Below are 13,970 nucleotides of genomic sequence, written 5' to 3'. Positions count from 1 at the left end.
GAGATGGTGTGGCTATCTCTCATCATTTATTACAGCCGACACCCGGTGGCAACAGCTCTGACGGCCGCGTAGCTGATCGGGGCCGTTAACCCTTTAAATGCTAACAGCATTTAAGTCCCTCGAGCGATGTAAAGTGGTCCTTTATGCTCCCCACAATCACAAATGAGATCGCAGGGAGTCACGTGGGTGTCATGGAAGCCGGGGGCCGAGACTGCCCTATCAATGCTATGGCATTAACTCATACTGCAGGAGCGATCAAAGCATCACTAGTTGTGGTCCCCTAGAGGGACTAAAAAAAAAAAGTGAATATATGATCAATAAAGTTTTTTACTAATTGTTAAAAAAAAGTCATAAGGTTCAAAAACACCCACTTTTGCCATATTTACAATAAAAGAATCTAAATTATTAAACAAAAATACATATTTGGTATCACTGTGTCCGTAAAAGTTCTATCTATCAAAGTAGTGCATTATTTACCCCGCACAATGAACATCGTCAGAAAGAAAAGATAAAGAATGCTAGAAATGCGCTTTTTTGGAACCCTGTCTCTAAGAATAAATGAAATAAAAAATTACCAAACGTCATATAAATTCAAACATGGTACCAATGCAAAGTACAGGACGTCCCACAAAAAATGAGCCCTCGCACAACTATGTCGAAGGAAAAAAGTTATTGCATGCAGTGAATGGCGGCAGAAAATAATAAAAAAAAAACAAATAAGTGTCTTTTAAAAATTACAAGTAGTATAGCAAAAAAACCTATATAAGTTTGGTATCGTAGTTATCATACTGAACCATAGATCATATCAACAGAAAAACAGAAAAAAAAGGGCTGCGTCATTAATGTCATAGTTCACTGGGAAGGGGGCTATGGAGGGGGCTCAGGAGCCATGCCTATTCCTACCTGGTGAAGGTCAGTTCAGCTGTGAGTTTCAGGTTCGGTGACATGCGTTGTAGAATTTTCTCTACTTCCTTCCAGAATGGGGCGATAAGGGAGCATTCCCACCAAATATGTAGGTATGAGCCCACTCCCAGGTTGCACCTCCAGCATCTGTCATGGGGTGCGAGTTTGTAAGCGGTTAGCCATTGAGGAGTTTTATACCACCGCACCAAGAGTTTATAGTGGCTCTCTTGCATTAATATGCAGGGGGAGAGGCCAAATGCCATTTTTAAAGTTAGTTTTACTTCCGCTGGGGAGAGTGATATATTTAGTTCTTTCTCCCAGGAGACCAGGAACGAGGTCTTAGATACAGTGGAGGGAGAAACAAACCTCCTTCGTAGATTACATATCCTTCTTGGTACGGTGGAACTCTCCTAAAAACACTTTTTCGAAAGGGGTCTTAGGCCTAGTGGATTTGAAGGTATCAAGGAATTTTCCTATGGACTTAGTTACATGCGCGGCCTGTAGGAAAGAGAGTTTGTGATTGGGCAGTAGGGTCTGGAGAATCTCCCCAGGTTTTTTATGAGCTTGAGATTGAATGTCCTCCACTTTCTCTGTGGGGAGATTCTTCCAAATACTTATTTTTGAAGGGTCGAGAGGTACTCCGATTAATCTGCAAAAGGCTCGTAGTGGGACCAACGATGAGGGTACAGGAGCTAGGGAGTCCCTCAGGTTGTCCCAGGTCTCGAAGGGACCCCTAAGCAGCGGATTAAAGTTGGTCGCTTTGTATTTGAGTTTCTCAGGATACCACAGGTCATCTAGTAAAGTACGGCCATGTGATCTCTCTGCTAGACTAAATAGTAGGGGGTCTCTCACTGGCTGAGTAAGCTCCATCCAATTACTCAGTTGAGTTGCTTTATGGTAGACTTTAACGCAGGGTAGGTCAATTCCACCCTCCAATTGTCGTTTTATCATTAGACTGTAGGCTAAACGCGGCCTCTTTTGCCTCCAGACATAACTGGAAAAAGCTCTGCGCAGGTTCTTGAAAAAGGTCCGAGGTAGGGAGATCGGTATCATGCGAATTTTGTAGAGAATTTATTTTTCCTTCCAAACCACGATATAAACGGGAATTCATAGGAAAGTAACATATCTTTGATTTGTGTTATTAGGGGCTTAAAGTTGGAGGAGTAGAGATCTTCTGCTTTTTTGGTTAGTTTAATTCCGAGGTAGTCGATCGCCGAACTGAGATATTTAGGATGGTGGATTTCGAAAAATTAATTTTAAAGTTTGATAGTGTGCCAAATTCTTTAAGCCATGTGATCAGCTTGGGTATGCTTTTTTCTGGTTCAGTGTTAATAAACGCAATATCGTCTGCGAATGCAGCAGTTGAGGGGGTGTCTTGGCCGCAACTTAGTCCATGAATATTTGGGTCTTGTCTGGTGCTCTGAAATAGGGGCTCTAGTGCTAGAATGAAGAGAGTTGGGAATAATGGGCAACCCTGGCGGGTCCCGTTGCGAATGTCAAATGGGTCTGACAGTACTTCCTTAAAGGGGTTGTCCCGTGAAATCAAGTGGGGTTATACACTTCTGTATGGCCATATTAATGCACTTTGTAATATACATCGTGCATTAAATATGAGCCATACAGAAGTTATACACTTACCCACTCCGTTGCTGGCGTCCCCGTCTCCATGGCTCCGACTAATTTCTGCATCTTGTGCCTTCTTTAGACTCGCTTGCGCTGTCTGGTCTTCTGCCCTGTTGAATGGGGCCGCTCCGGCATGCTCGCGCCGGAGAGCTGGTCTGCGCATCATCATCGTAGCTCCGCCTCCGTCACGTGGTGCCGATCAGCCAATTAGGTGGCTGTAATCGGCAGTGGAACGCAAAACAGGAGAAGATAATCCACGGTGCAGCATGCGAGAAAACCGTGGTGCACCTTGGGAAAGGACCGGCGGCCATCTTTAAAAGAAGAAACTGCCCGAACGGGGATGCAGGTAAGCGACTTTTATTTTTTAAAATAACAAAGGGATTGTTTTTAATGGGGCACAATGTGGGGGTATGTAGAAAAAAAAATTGATTTCGCTGCGGGACAACCCCTTTAACCTTCAGTCTGGCATTGGCCTAGTGTAAAAGGAGAATATAGTTGTGATAAAGGGTGCGGGAAGGCCGAGCCTGCGTAGAACTGCTTCTTTGTATGCCCAATTCACTCTATCAAAAGCTTTTTCAGCGTCAGTACTCGCGATGGCCATTGGGATGCCATGAGTCCACGTGTACCTTGCTGCGTGGAGCAGACGATAGCAGTTGTCTCGGCCTTCCCTTCCCCTCACAAAGCCTGCTTGCTCACTATTAATTAGGGAGGGGACATAGTCTTCCAGACGTTTAGATAGCAACTTGGCCCACAGTTTAACGTCGAGGTTTATTAGAGAGATTGGCCTATAACTACTACACTCCTCAGGATCTTTCCCTTCTTTGTGTATTAACGTAATATGCGCTTCTAATGCTTGTTTAGGAAGGGGTTCTCCCTGCAGCAGTGCATTAAACCAAGTCTTTTAGGCGTGGGATTAAAGTTGATTTAAATGTTTTATAATAGGCAAGGGTTAGGCGGTTCAGGCAAGGGCTTTTCCCCTGTGCGCAGGAATCTATTATATTTTCAATTTCTTGCGAGGTTACCGGGATCAATAAGGAGCAAGCTTCGTTTATTCCTAATTTAGGGAGCTGTAATGAGGAAAGAAATAAGTCAGTTTGTGCTTTAATTAGCTGAGGGTCTGTGTTTGGTTTTATTCCCTGGAGATCGTAGAGGGTTAGGTAGAACCGTTGAAATTCCCCTGCAATTGCCGTTGAGGAGGAAGCTATGTCACCTGCCTGGGTTTTTATGGAATTTATGTGGTTTCTGCTGCGTTTTTTTTTTATTAGTGCTGTCATGAACTTGCTCCCTCTATTTCTGTGGGCGTAGACCATGTGTTTTAGATATAAGTGTTTCTTGTTAAATTTGGATTCAAGGGAATTTCGCAGGTCCCGTCTCAGGGAGATTAGTTCTTTCAGATTGTTTTTGCTTTGGGAGCTTTTAACTACAGCTATTTGGGAGAGTTTCTTGTCGATTTCTTTTTGCTGTTGTTTTTTGACTCTCGTTCCTAAATCAATAAGTAGGCCTTTTACGTACGCCTTATGAGCTTTCCATATTGTCAGGGTCCCTACATCTCCTTTAGAGTTTAGATGGAAGTATTCTTGAAGTAATTTGGTGATTCGGGTTCTGTCTTCTATTGAGTCTAATAGGGAGTCGTTAAGACGCCATCTCCACTCTTTCTTGGCTTCCTGAAAAGGGAAAATGTTAATGTGTAGGAGATCGTCATGGGTTCTATAACTGCCCTGTTCAGCAAGGCTAGATGGTTAGAGGAGACAAAGAGGTAATCTAACCTCTGGAAGGAGGAATGGACCGTGGAGTAGAAGGTAAAGTCCTTGGTGGACGGGTGTAAGTACCTCCAGGCATCTACTACATTCAGTTTTTGGAGGAGCTTGCTCAGAGCCTTCAATTTACTCTGCAAGACCTGGGACTTACCCCTGGAGGAGTCCAGTAGTGGGTTAAGTGTTAGGTTCCTGTCACCTTCAACAATGATCCGACGAGATGCAAACTGTCTGAGCACCGCGAGCTGCTTAATTAACCAGGGTACCTGATCTGCATTGGGGGCATATAAATTTGCGAGGGTCCGTTTGATGTTATTGATTGATCCTCTGAGGAACAGGACTCTACCCTCTCCATCTGTGTATTGTGCTTCACATTTAAAGGCTATGGACTTGTGGAATAAGATGGAGACCCCCTTTGATTCCGATGCAGAATGTGTATTGTGATAGGCTTGAGGGAAGTGTTTGCCTGGAAGGGCAAAGCATTTCCCTCCTTTGTAGTGTGTTTCTTGTAATAGGAGAATTTTTGTGCCATACCTTTTCAGCAGAAGGGAGAGGTTGTGTCTCTTAAGGGGTGAGTTGAGACCTCGGATATTAAAGTTGGTAATCCGGGTGTCGGTCATTATAGCTTTCTGAAGGTCTGTATAGAGAAGTCTTCTTTCCCGAATAGGAGGGCTAAGAGGAGAGAAAAGCAGAACAGCAAGATACGTTTACACAATTGCCTATTAGTGAGGCTATATGAAAAGCCACCGGAGATTTGGTAGAGGCAGGTAGCAGTGGGAGAAGGGCAGATGGGATAGGGATAGGGGTATTAAAGGAAAACACAAATAGGGGGAAGGGTACGTTAGGTAGGAGGTAGGGCTAGGGATGCACTGATGCATGTCCCCAGAGAACCACTAGGCCGGGTAGCCAGGGGTTGGAGTGTTTTGGTCCAGTGAGGTTACAACTGAGCACAAAGGTGGGGGACAGAAAATGGCAATGTCAACAAAATATTAGTTGAGATTACGGTTTAAGCCTGATCAGTGCAGGCGCAATCGGAACCGAGTTGAGGATAGGAGGATCGGTAGTCCTTCTGGTTCGGCAGAGGAGAAGGATAATAATGTTGCTACAACAGTAGTACGACAAATTCCTTAAACAAATAGGTGGTCAGAACGGCACTTTTGCTTTGGTTTCAGGTGTCGCTTCTAGCTACTTCCTCCTTACTCTTCTTCTTCTTGCTTTTTGGGGATTTTGCAGGCCCTATAAGCTGCCAAGTATCTGTCGCTGGCAGGTGGGAAAAAGAGGGGGACTCTGGAAGTGGCATCCAGTTGGGGAGGTCTATTGGGTCTAGACCGAGATGCTGCCAACAGTTCTTTAAATCTTCCGGCGTACGTATGTTATATCATTTTTTCCTGTATGTAAAGCCTATACCAAAGGGAAAGAGCCAGGCGTATCCTATGTCCTTTGATCGTAAAGCATCCAGAAAAGGACGTAGAAGTCGACGTTTGGCCAAGGTGAAAGGAGCTAGGTCCTGGAAGATTTGTATTGCTGTGTTTCCATACTGTAAGTTCTGGCGGTTTCTAGCTGCTCCGAGGACTGCAAGGGCATCTTGGAAAGAAAGTAGCTTGCAAATAATGTCTCTGGGAGGTCCAGAATTTGCTGGAGGAGGGGGCAGCGCTCTATGAATACGTTCAATTGTGATTGTATCAGCCCCATCTGGGCCTAAGAGTAGAGCAAAGAGTTCTTTGCAACTTTGGGGAGGACCTCTGACGCCCAGGATTCAGGTAGATTTTTTATACGAATATTATTGCGCCTATTTCTGTTTTCAAGATCTTCTTGTGAGAGTAGCATTTTATTTATATAGGCATGGTGTTCATTTAGGATCTGAGCCATCTCTAATGAGTGGGTAGTAAGGGTGGAAGTGGAGGTCTCAAGTTCCTCTACTCTTCTCCCGATGTTTCTTATCTCCTCCTTTATCTCCATGAGCTCTGCTAATACCGGGCGCATAGTTTTGGATAATAGTTCTTTCATAAGCCCATGGAAATCTTTTCATTCTCCTCTCCCTCCGATGAAGAATCCTCCTCAAGCTCACCTCCAGCTGCATCAGCTATGTCTTGGCCCGGCGCCATCTTGCTGGCCGCATGGGGAGAGCGGGCCACTCGCCTTTCAGATACCTCTGCATGTCGGCTTGTTTCCTAGCCGGGCGAGGGGTTCCAGTGTGCTCTCCGCCCTTCTCCCTTGCCAGTTTCACCATCCTCCGCATCAGGTTGCCGCTGTTATCGGTCCGGGTAAGCGCCGCTGCACGGGAGCTCTGCTCTCAAGCAGCCATGTCTCTCCACGGTCAGGCTCCGCCCCATAATTCTCAATTTTGCTAATTAAACTGAAAATATACAGAGACAGAATGCAATGCTGAAAAGAAAGAAGTATTAGGTGGCACTCACCAATCTATTAACATCACAGCTTTTATTACATCATACCAGGTCAGCAAAACTTAAGCTTTGCTCACATCTGTGTCGGAGGGTCAATCGCACATCCAGCTAAATCTGCATGACAGAAATGTGCATCTTACTGCAATATATAACCTGATACCAGGTGACATAACGGAGAGCCCAGACCCCATTATAGGCAATGCGGTCCATCATGTTCTGTTCATGTCTGTGAAGTGCGGTTGCAGAACTTCTGGGAACTTTCTTGTTTGGATTCCATAAGAGAACTGAACAGAAATCTAAGGCAAACTTGCAGCATTTCTGGACCCCAAACTGCATGATTTAGTCTATTCTCGTATTTACTGCAGATTTGCTGTGGATTTTCATCTGTAAATTTGCCTGTCTTGATATATCCTATATGTCCTGTTTCAAGTAAAGATGGCTGACCAACAAAATGCCCTATCCTAGCAGTCATGCAGCTTTCCCGGACTACTGGAAGACCAATCATCCTAGTTACAGAGGAATACATCTCTAGCTTTCATATCAATTATGTAAGAGTTTGGTAGAACTGAGTGACAGATGGTAATGGCCATATTGGTGGTTACCTGAATTTCCCATGTAGAGATCATTTTATCTTCACAGTAGATTTGTTGACAGAGGGGGAATAATAAACTGGTTGCTGAACAGCAGTGATCTGTGGAGGTCATAAGGCAGGATCCACAAATAGGGCCAAATAATACATCCATAATTGGAAACAGGATACAGAAGTATAATGATACACCGATGCAGGTCACACAGAAAACAGGCACGCCTGGGAGAAACTCAGGATGTAGCTGGCCCTACAACTTTGAGATTTGCATGGAACCACTCCTGGAAGGGAAGAATCAGGATGACACTTCCTGGAAATGGGAAGGGAGTAGACTCTCAACAGATGACAAATTGAGAACAATACCGCTGCATGGTGATCAAACACTTTCTACGCACTCACTCTCTCTCTTCTCTTTCTTTATATTCAGCGGTCCCTGGCATACCTGACCTCCGAGTACTGCTCCTCTTCCTCCATTCTCTTCACTACATGGGCTGGCACTCTCACTCACTGAACAGAAGACCACCACTCCTACTACTACTACTACTCTATCCTGTAGCACACACATTTATCACCTCTCTCATATCACATGACAGGACATAAATTGATACATTGCAGGCATATCCCAGCCTCATGCAAATATTAACTCTTTATACACTGCAGCTGTGCAATACACAGTCATATTTTGAACAGTGCATCTACACAAGACATTACATGCATGACATTTATAGAGGGGCCAAAAATATATGTACTGGGCCACTACATGACCCCTGGACCTTCCTCCAATCTCCTTGCCTAGAGCTCAGGCCATAGCACATGGATGGTGTGCAGTGCTGTTCCTGTGTGGCGTTCCCCCTTCCTCAATGCTGTCCTTGTCCCCCACTCCTGCAATGACACCATTGTTCACTGTGGACCCGTGTTATAGATTTATGAGCAGCGGTACTGTAGGGGTCTGAAATGCATTTGTCTGGCCCCTCCATAATTGTCCATAACTGTCTTAAATGTGGATGCCCTGTGCAAACTGTCTTGTCATTGGTTATGTGTATTGCACAGCTGCAGTATGTGAGAGGTTAATGTCTGGAAATATCAGGGTTATTTCTGGAAATATAACGATTTGAGATGTCTCATGGGTATGCTTGATATATGTGGGTGCAAAGTGAGAGAAAGAGAGTACTCTCCAGAGATAAAGATAGGGGAGTTCTCTCCAGAGAGTAAGAGAAGGAGTGAGTGCACGCCACATGGGGTTACCTTCAATCCTCATGTGATGAAGAATGGAGAAGAAAGAGAGCTACCCTAGAGATCTATTCCAAGGGCCCCTACCCTAAGAGAGAAAGAGTGAGAGAGAAGGGTAGAAAGGAGTCTGTCATGCAGTGTTCAGAAGGCTTCAGAAAGACCTCCTTTGTTTGTTTTCCTGCACAAGTGTGTGAAATTATCCACAGAGAATTGTAAATCTGTATCAAAAAAGTGATTGCTAGCAAAGTTCCGGTTGTTTACCATTCCCAGCAACTGAGTGTTATCAAGTTATCCGTGTGTGGACTCTCTTATTTTTCCATCAGACATCCCGCAGAGCAAGGAACAGTGGCGTCACCCGTGACAGAAATCTTCAAGTCCACTACACTATTTATTCACGTTACTGCTGCATCGGCATTGCCTGCAGAGGCCTGTCAGTACCTTGGCGAAGGGTCACATGCGTCCCTCAGAGGAGGAGTGGGTAGTGTCTCAGTCACTGCAGTACGACTTCCCCAAACACAACCTCAGCAGGTTGGCGGCTCCGTAGTACTACTTCTAATAACTCTACTACCTCGGTGACGGAGTTTACATCCATCTTGGGATTTTGTGCAAATCCAGCATCATGCATACTTCAAGTTAATTTACCCCAGTCCTACTTTCCACATGTGACCCTTCCCCCCACCTTCTCTCCAATGGAGTTAAATACTTAACCACTGGGACCATATCTTCGAGAGTGTTGTCATTTTCCTGCGTGCAATATACCTGCCTTTGATACTTCTGGGTGACCAGCGGCCATCTTTGATTAGACTAAATTGGGACTATTGTTTATACCTCCAGTATTTTTGTTTGTGGCCTTTTCTGTCCCTGCAGGTAATAATTCCCCTCTTTCTGCTGCTGTTATTAATAATGCCCCATTTCCTGCCTCCATAGGTAATAATGGCACATTTTCTGCCCGAATAATTAATAATACTCTTCTTTCCTTCTTCTTTCTCTGCTAGTTTTAAGAACGAAAGCAGCTGTATCCTCAAATTGTTGCCACTCCGGCCGGTTCTTCTGGCTTCTTTTTTGTTTGACAAGTTCTATTCTTTGGGATTTAGAGAAAAAAATTAATACCTCTGTAGGTTTTAGATTTCATTTTCATGGCGTTCGGCATGCAGAATAAATAATGTGCCATAAGTTTTTTTTTTCTATCGACAGAGCTTTCTGAAGGTCTGTCTTTTATGGGAGGAGCTCTAGTCTTCATTTAGCAAATACACTGTGAAAATGCATGGGTTAAGAAGACGGTTTAACTTGGGGCGGCTTCACATGAGCGTATGCGCAAAGCTCACACGACGCTGCAATATTTTTGTGCCATTAACATTGTGCTATTGCATGCGTTAAGGCACATTTTGCTGTACTTTTTGCTCAGACTGCGACCGCTCACATGGACATGGGACATGGGACATGGCCGCTCCCCGAGTTAAACAAACTACTAAGCCTAATTAATCGCCGGGTATTGAGACTCGCATGGAGCCTTTGGTGTGCAAGTCCCATTTTTTTTAGGCACGCAAAATCTGCATGCGCAACATACGCTTATGAAAACAAACCCATTAAAATCAATGGTTTCTATTTTATGTGTTTTGCGCATGCAGATTTGTAGTGTACCAGAACCAGAGTCATTGTTACACCCCAGTGCAAAGTTGTCATGTGGTTTCATAAAGCATATTTTTCACAATGCATAATAATAATAATAATAATATGTTTGTATCTTGCATTGCACTGCCTTATATTTGCAGAACCTTGCATAAGCTCAGACTATGCAGAGATATAAGGCTTACCAAGTGAATATTATAATGCAATTTGGCTATTTTGACTCCCCCCACCCCACCCCCCAACCAAAATAAAACTAACTCAAAGGACCCTCACCCACCAAAGCTGCCATGACAGACATTCAGGCCAACCTCCTTCCATTGCTGCGACCATGCGTCCACACACACCACACACGCCAAACTAGCCAAGAAAATTCTTTATTAGGGAAATTTCTCGAGGATTCATAATTTTATTGTTGCGAGCATCCAGCAGATATGGGAATCTAGTTCCAGCTTCTTTCTCTGTAATTCTGTTGGCGAGAAGCTTAGAAGCTTTATTATCTTGCGTATAGTGAATAAGCTCAGCTTTACAGAGATGTAGTTCATATCTGTTCTGCATAAGATATGAAGCTTGAAACAAGCCTTTTTTTATCGTTAACAAGACCTTGTGAGGAAAACGATTTTTCTTCTGATCCTGCGGATATGTAATATTTGTCAGGTGGTCTATATTCTTCAATCTCTGTCTTTTTCAAATGCTACTTTTTAAAAAATATGGCATTACATAACAGCCTTTTTAAAGGTTTGCTTTTTTGGAAAGAAATTAATAGACAAATTCAATATTTTCTGTGCTCAAAAAACCCATATTAAATGCTGCAGTTATAGTCAGAATTAAAAAATAACGTTTTACCACCTTTACTTTTCATATGCTGTTAGCAAACAAAGGTGTGCCTATAGCTATAAAAAAAAAAACCAACAACTTGATTCTGGATTACTTTGGACCATTTATAGTTAATAGAGATGAGCGAACGTACTCGTCCGAGCTTGATATTCGTGCGAATATTAGGGTGTTCGGGATGCTCGTTACTCGTAACGAGTACCACACGGTGTTCCGGTTACTTTCAGTTTCCTCTCTGAGACGTTAGCGCGCTTTTCTGGCCAATTGAAAGACAGGGAAGGCATTACAACTTCCCCCTGTGACGTTCAAGCCCTATACCACCCCCCTGCTGTGAGTGGCTGGGGCGATCAGATGTCACCCGAGTATAAAAGTCGGCCCCTCCCGCGGCTCGCCACACATGCCTTGTGAGTTAGCTGAGGGACAGTGCTGTTCTATTGGAGTTGCTGTAGGGAGAGTGTTTGTGGTGAGTGTAGGCTTCAAGAACCCCAACGGTCCTTCTTAGGGCCACATCTACGTGTGTGCAGGCTGCTGTTAGCAGTGGAGAATTTTTTTTTTCTCAAAATCGGCAGTGCAGAGCACTGCACCCGGCATTAGGGACAGAAGTGGTGCTTAGGCAGGGAGAGTGTTAGGAGTGAGTGTAGCCTTCAAGAACCTCAACGGTCCTTTCTAGGGCCACATTTAACTGTGTGGAGTACTGTGCAGGCTGCTGTTAGCTGTGTTGTTTTTTTTTTTTTTCTTAAAATCGGCGGTGCAGAGCATTGCACCCTGCATTGATACTACAGGCACAGAATTGTGTAGGCAGGGCCACAACACAGTTATTAGTCATTGAATAGGCACAGTGGGCCTTTCCTTTAAAACAAAAGGGAAAAAAGTATATTTGCCCTGCCTCTGTCAGTCCTAAGGGCTCTGGGTACGTGTGTGCTGCGTGGAGAACGTAAAAAATCAGACGCAACCAGCTACGGTTGAGTGCAGCCTTGCGCCAATTTCTTTCCTGCCTGGGAAATACCTGCTCTGCCACAGTTAATAACTCTGCAACAGTAAAGTTCTGTGACACTTTTGCAGGGCCGCAAAACAGTTATATTAGTCATTGAATAGGCACAGTGGGCCTTTCCTTTTAAACAAAAGGGAAAAAAGTATATTTGCCCTGCCTCTGTCAGTCCTAAGGGCTCTGGGTACGTGTGTGCTGCGTGGAGAACGTAAAAAAATCAGACGCAACCAGCTACGGTTGAGTGCAGCCTTGCGCCAATTTCTTTCCTGCCTGGGAAATACCTGCTCTGCCACAGTTAATAACTCTGCAACAGTAAAGTTCTGTGACACTTTTGCAGGGCCACAACACAGTTATTAAACTTAGTAGTATTCATTGAATACACGCAGTGTGGCTTGTCCTTTGAAAAACAAGGGAAAAAATTGTATTTTGGCTGCAGGCTTGCGCCACTTTCTTTCCTGCCTGGGAAATCAAATCACTGGTAATACACCATGCTGAGGGGTAGGGGTAGGCCTATAGGACGTGGACGCGGGCGAGGACGCGGAGGCCCAAGTCAGGGTGTGGGCACAGGCCGAGCCAGTGTGGTGGCCAGGGGTAGAGGCAGGGCCAGACCGAATAATCCACCAACTGTTTCCCAAAGCGCCCCCTCGCGCCATGCCACCCTGCACAGGTCAAGGTGCTCTACGGTGTGGCAGTTTTTCACAGAGACGCCTGACGACCGACGAACAGTGGTGTGCAACCTTTGTCGCGCCAAGATCAGCTGGGGAGGCACCACCAACAGCATGCGCAGGCATATGATGGCCAAGCACCCCACAAGGTGGGACAATGCCCGTTCACCGCCTCCGGTTTGCACCACTGCCTCTCCCCCTGTGCCCCAACCTGCCACTGAGATCCAACCCCCCTCTGAGGACACAGGCACTACCGTCTCCTGGCCTGCACCCACACCCTCACCTCCGCTGTCCTCGGCCCCATCCAGCAATGTCTCTCAGCGTAGCGTCCAGACGTCGCTAGCGCCACAGTTTGAGCGCAAGCGCAAGTACGACGCCACGCACCCGCACGCTCAAGCGTTAAACGTGCACATTGCAAAATTGATCAGCCTAGAGATGCTGCCGTATAGGCTTGTGGAAACGGAGGCTTTCAAAAGCATGATGGCGGCGGCGGCCCCGCGCTACTCAGTTCCCAGTCGCCACTACTTTTCCCGATGTGCCGTCCCAGGCCTGCACGACCACGTCTCCCGCAACATTGTACGCGCCCTCACCAACGCGGTTACTGCCAAGGTCCACTTAACAACAGACACGTGGACAAGCACAGGCGGGCAGGGCCACTATATCTCCCTGACGGCACATTGGGTGAATTTAGTGGAGGCTGGGACAGAGTCAGAGCCTGGGACCGCTCACGTCCTACCCACCCCCAGAATTGCGGGCCACAGCTCGGTGGTGGTATCTGCGGCGGTGTATGCTTCCTCCACTAAAGCACCTTCCTCCTCCTCCTCCTCCAACGCAACCTCTGTCTCGCAATCAAGATGTGTCAGCAGCACGTCGCCAGCAGTCGGTGTAACGCGGCGTGGCAGCACAGCGGTGGGCAAGCGTCAGCAGGCCGTGCTGAAACTACTCAGCTTAGGAGAGAAGAGGCACACGGCCCACGAACTGCTGCAGGGTCTGACAGAGCAGACCGACCGCTGGCTTGCGCCGCTGAGCCTCCAACCGGGCATGGTCGTGTGTGACAACGGCCGTAAGCTGGTGGCGGCTCTGCAGCTCGGCAGCCTCACGCACGTGCCATGCCTGGCCCATGTGTTTAATTTGGTGGTTCAGCGCTTTCTGAAAAGCTACCCCCACTTGTCATACCTGCTCGGAAAGGTGCGCCAGCTCTGCGCACATTTCCGCAAATCCCACACGCACGCTGCCACCCTGCGGACACTGCAACATCGGTTTAATCTGCCAGTGCACCGACTGCTGTGCGACGTGCCCACACAGTGGAACTCTACGCTCCACATGTTGGCCAGACTCTATGAGCAGCGTACAGCT

This window comes from Eleutherodactylus coqui, chromosome 2 (genome assembly GCF_035609145.1).
Source record: "Eleutherodactylus coqui strain aEleCoq1 chromosome 2, aEleCoq1.hap1, whole genome shotgun sequence".
NCBI lineage: Eukaryota > Metazoa > Chordata > Amphibia > Anura > Eleutherodactylidae > Eleutherodactylus > Eleutherodactylus coqui.
The sequence above is the reverse complement of the archived record's forward strand: the minus strand, read 5'-3'. Positions refer to the sequence as shown.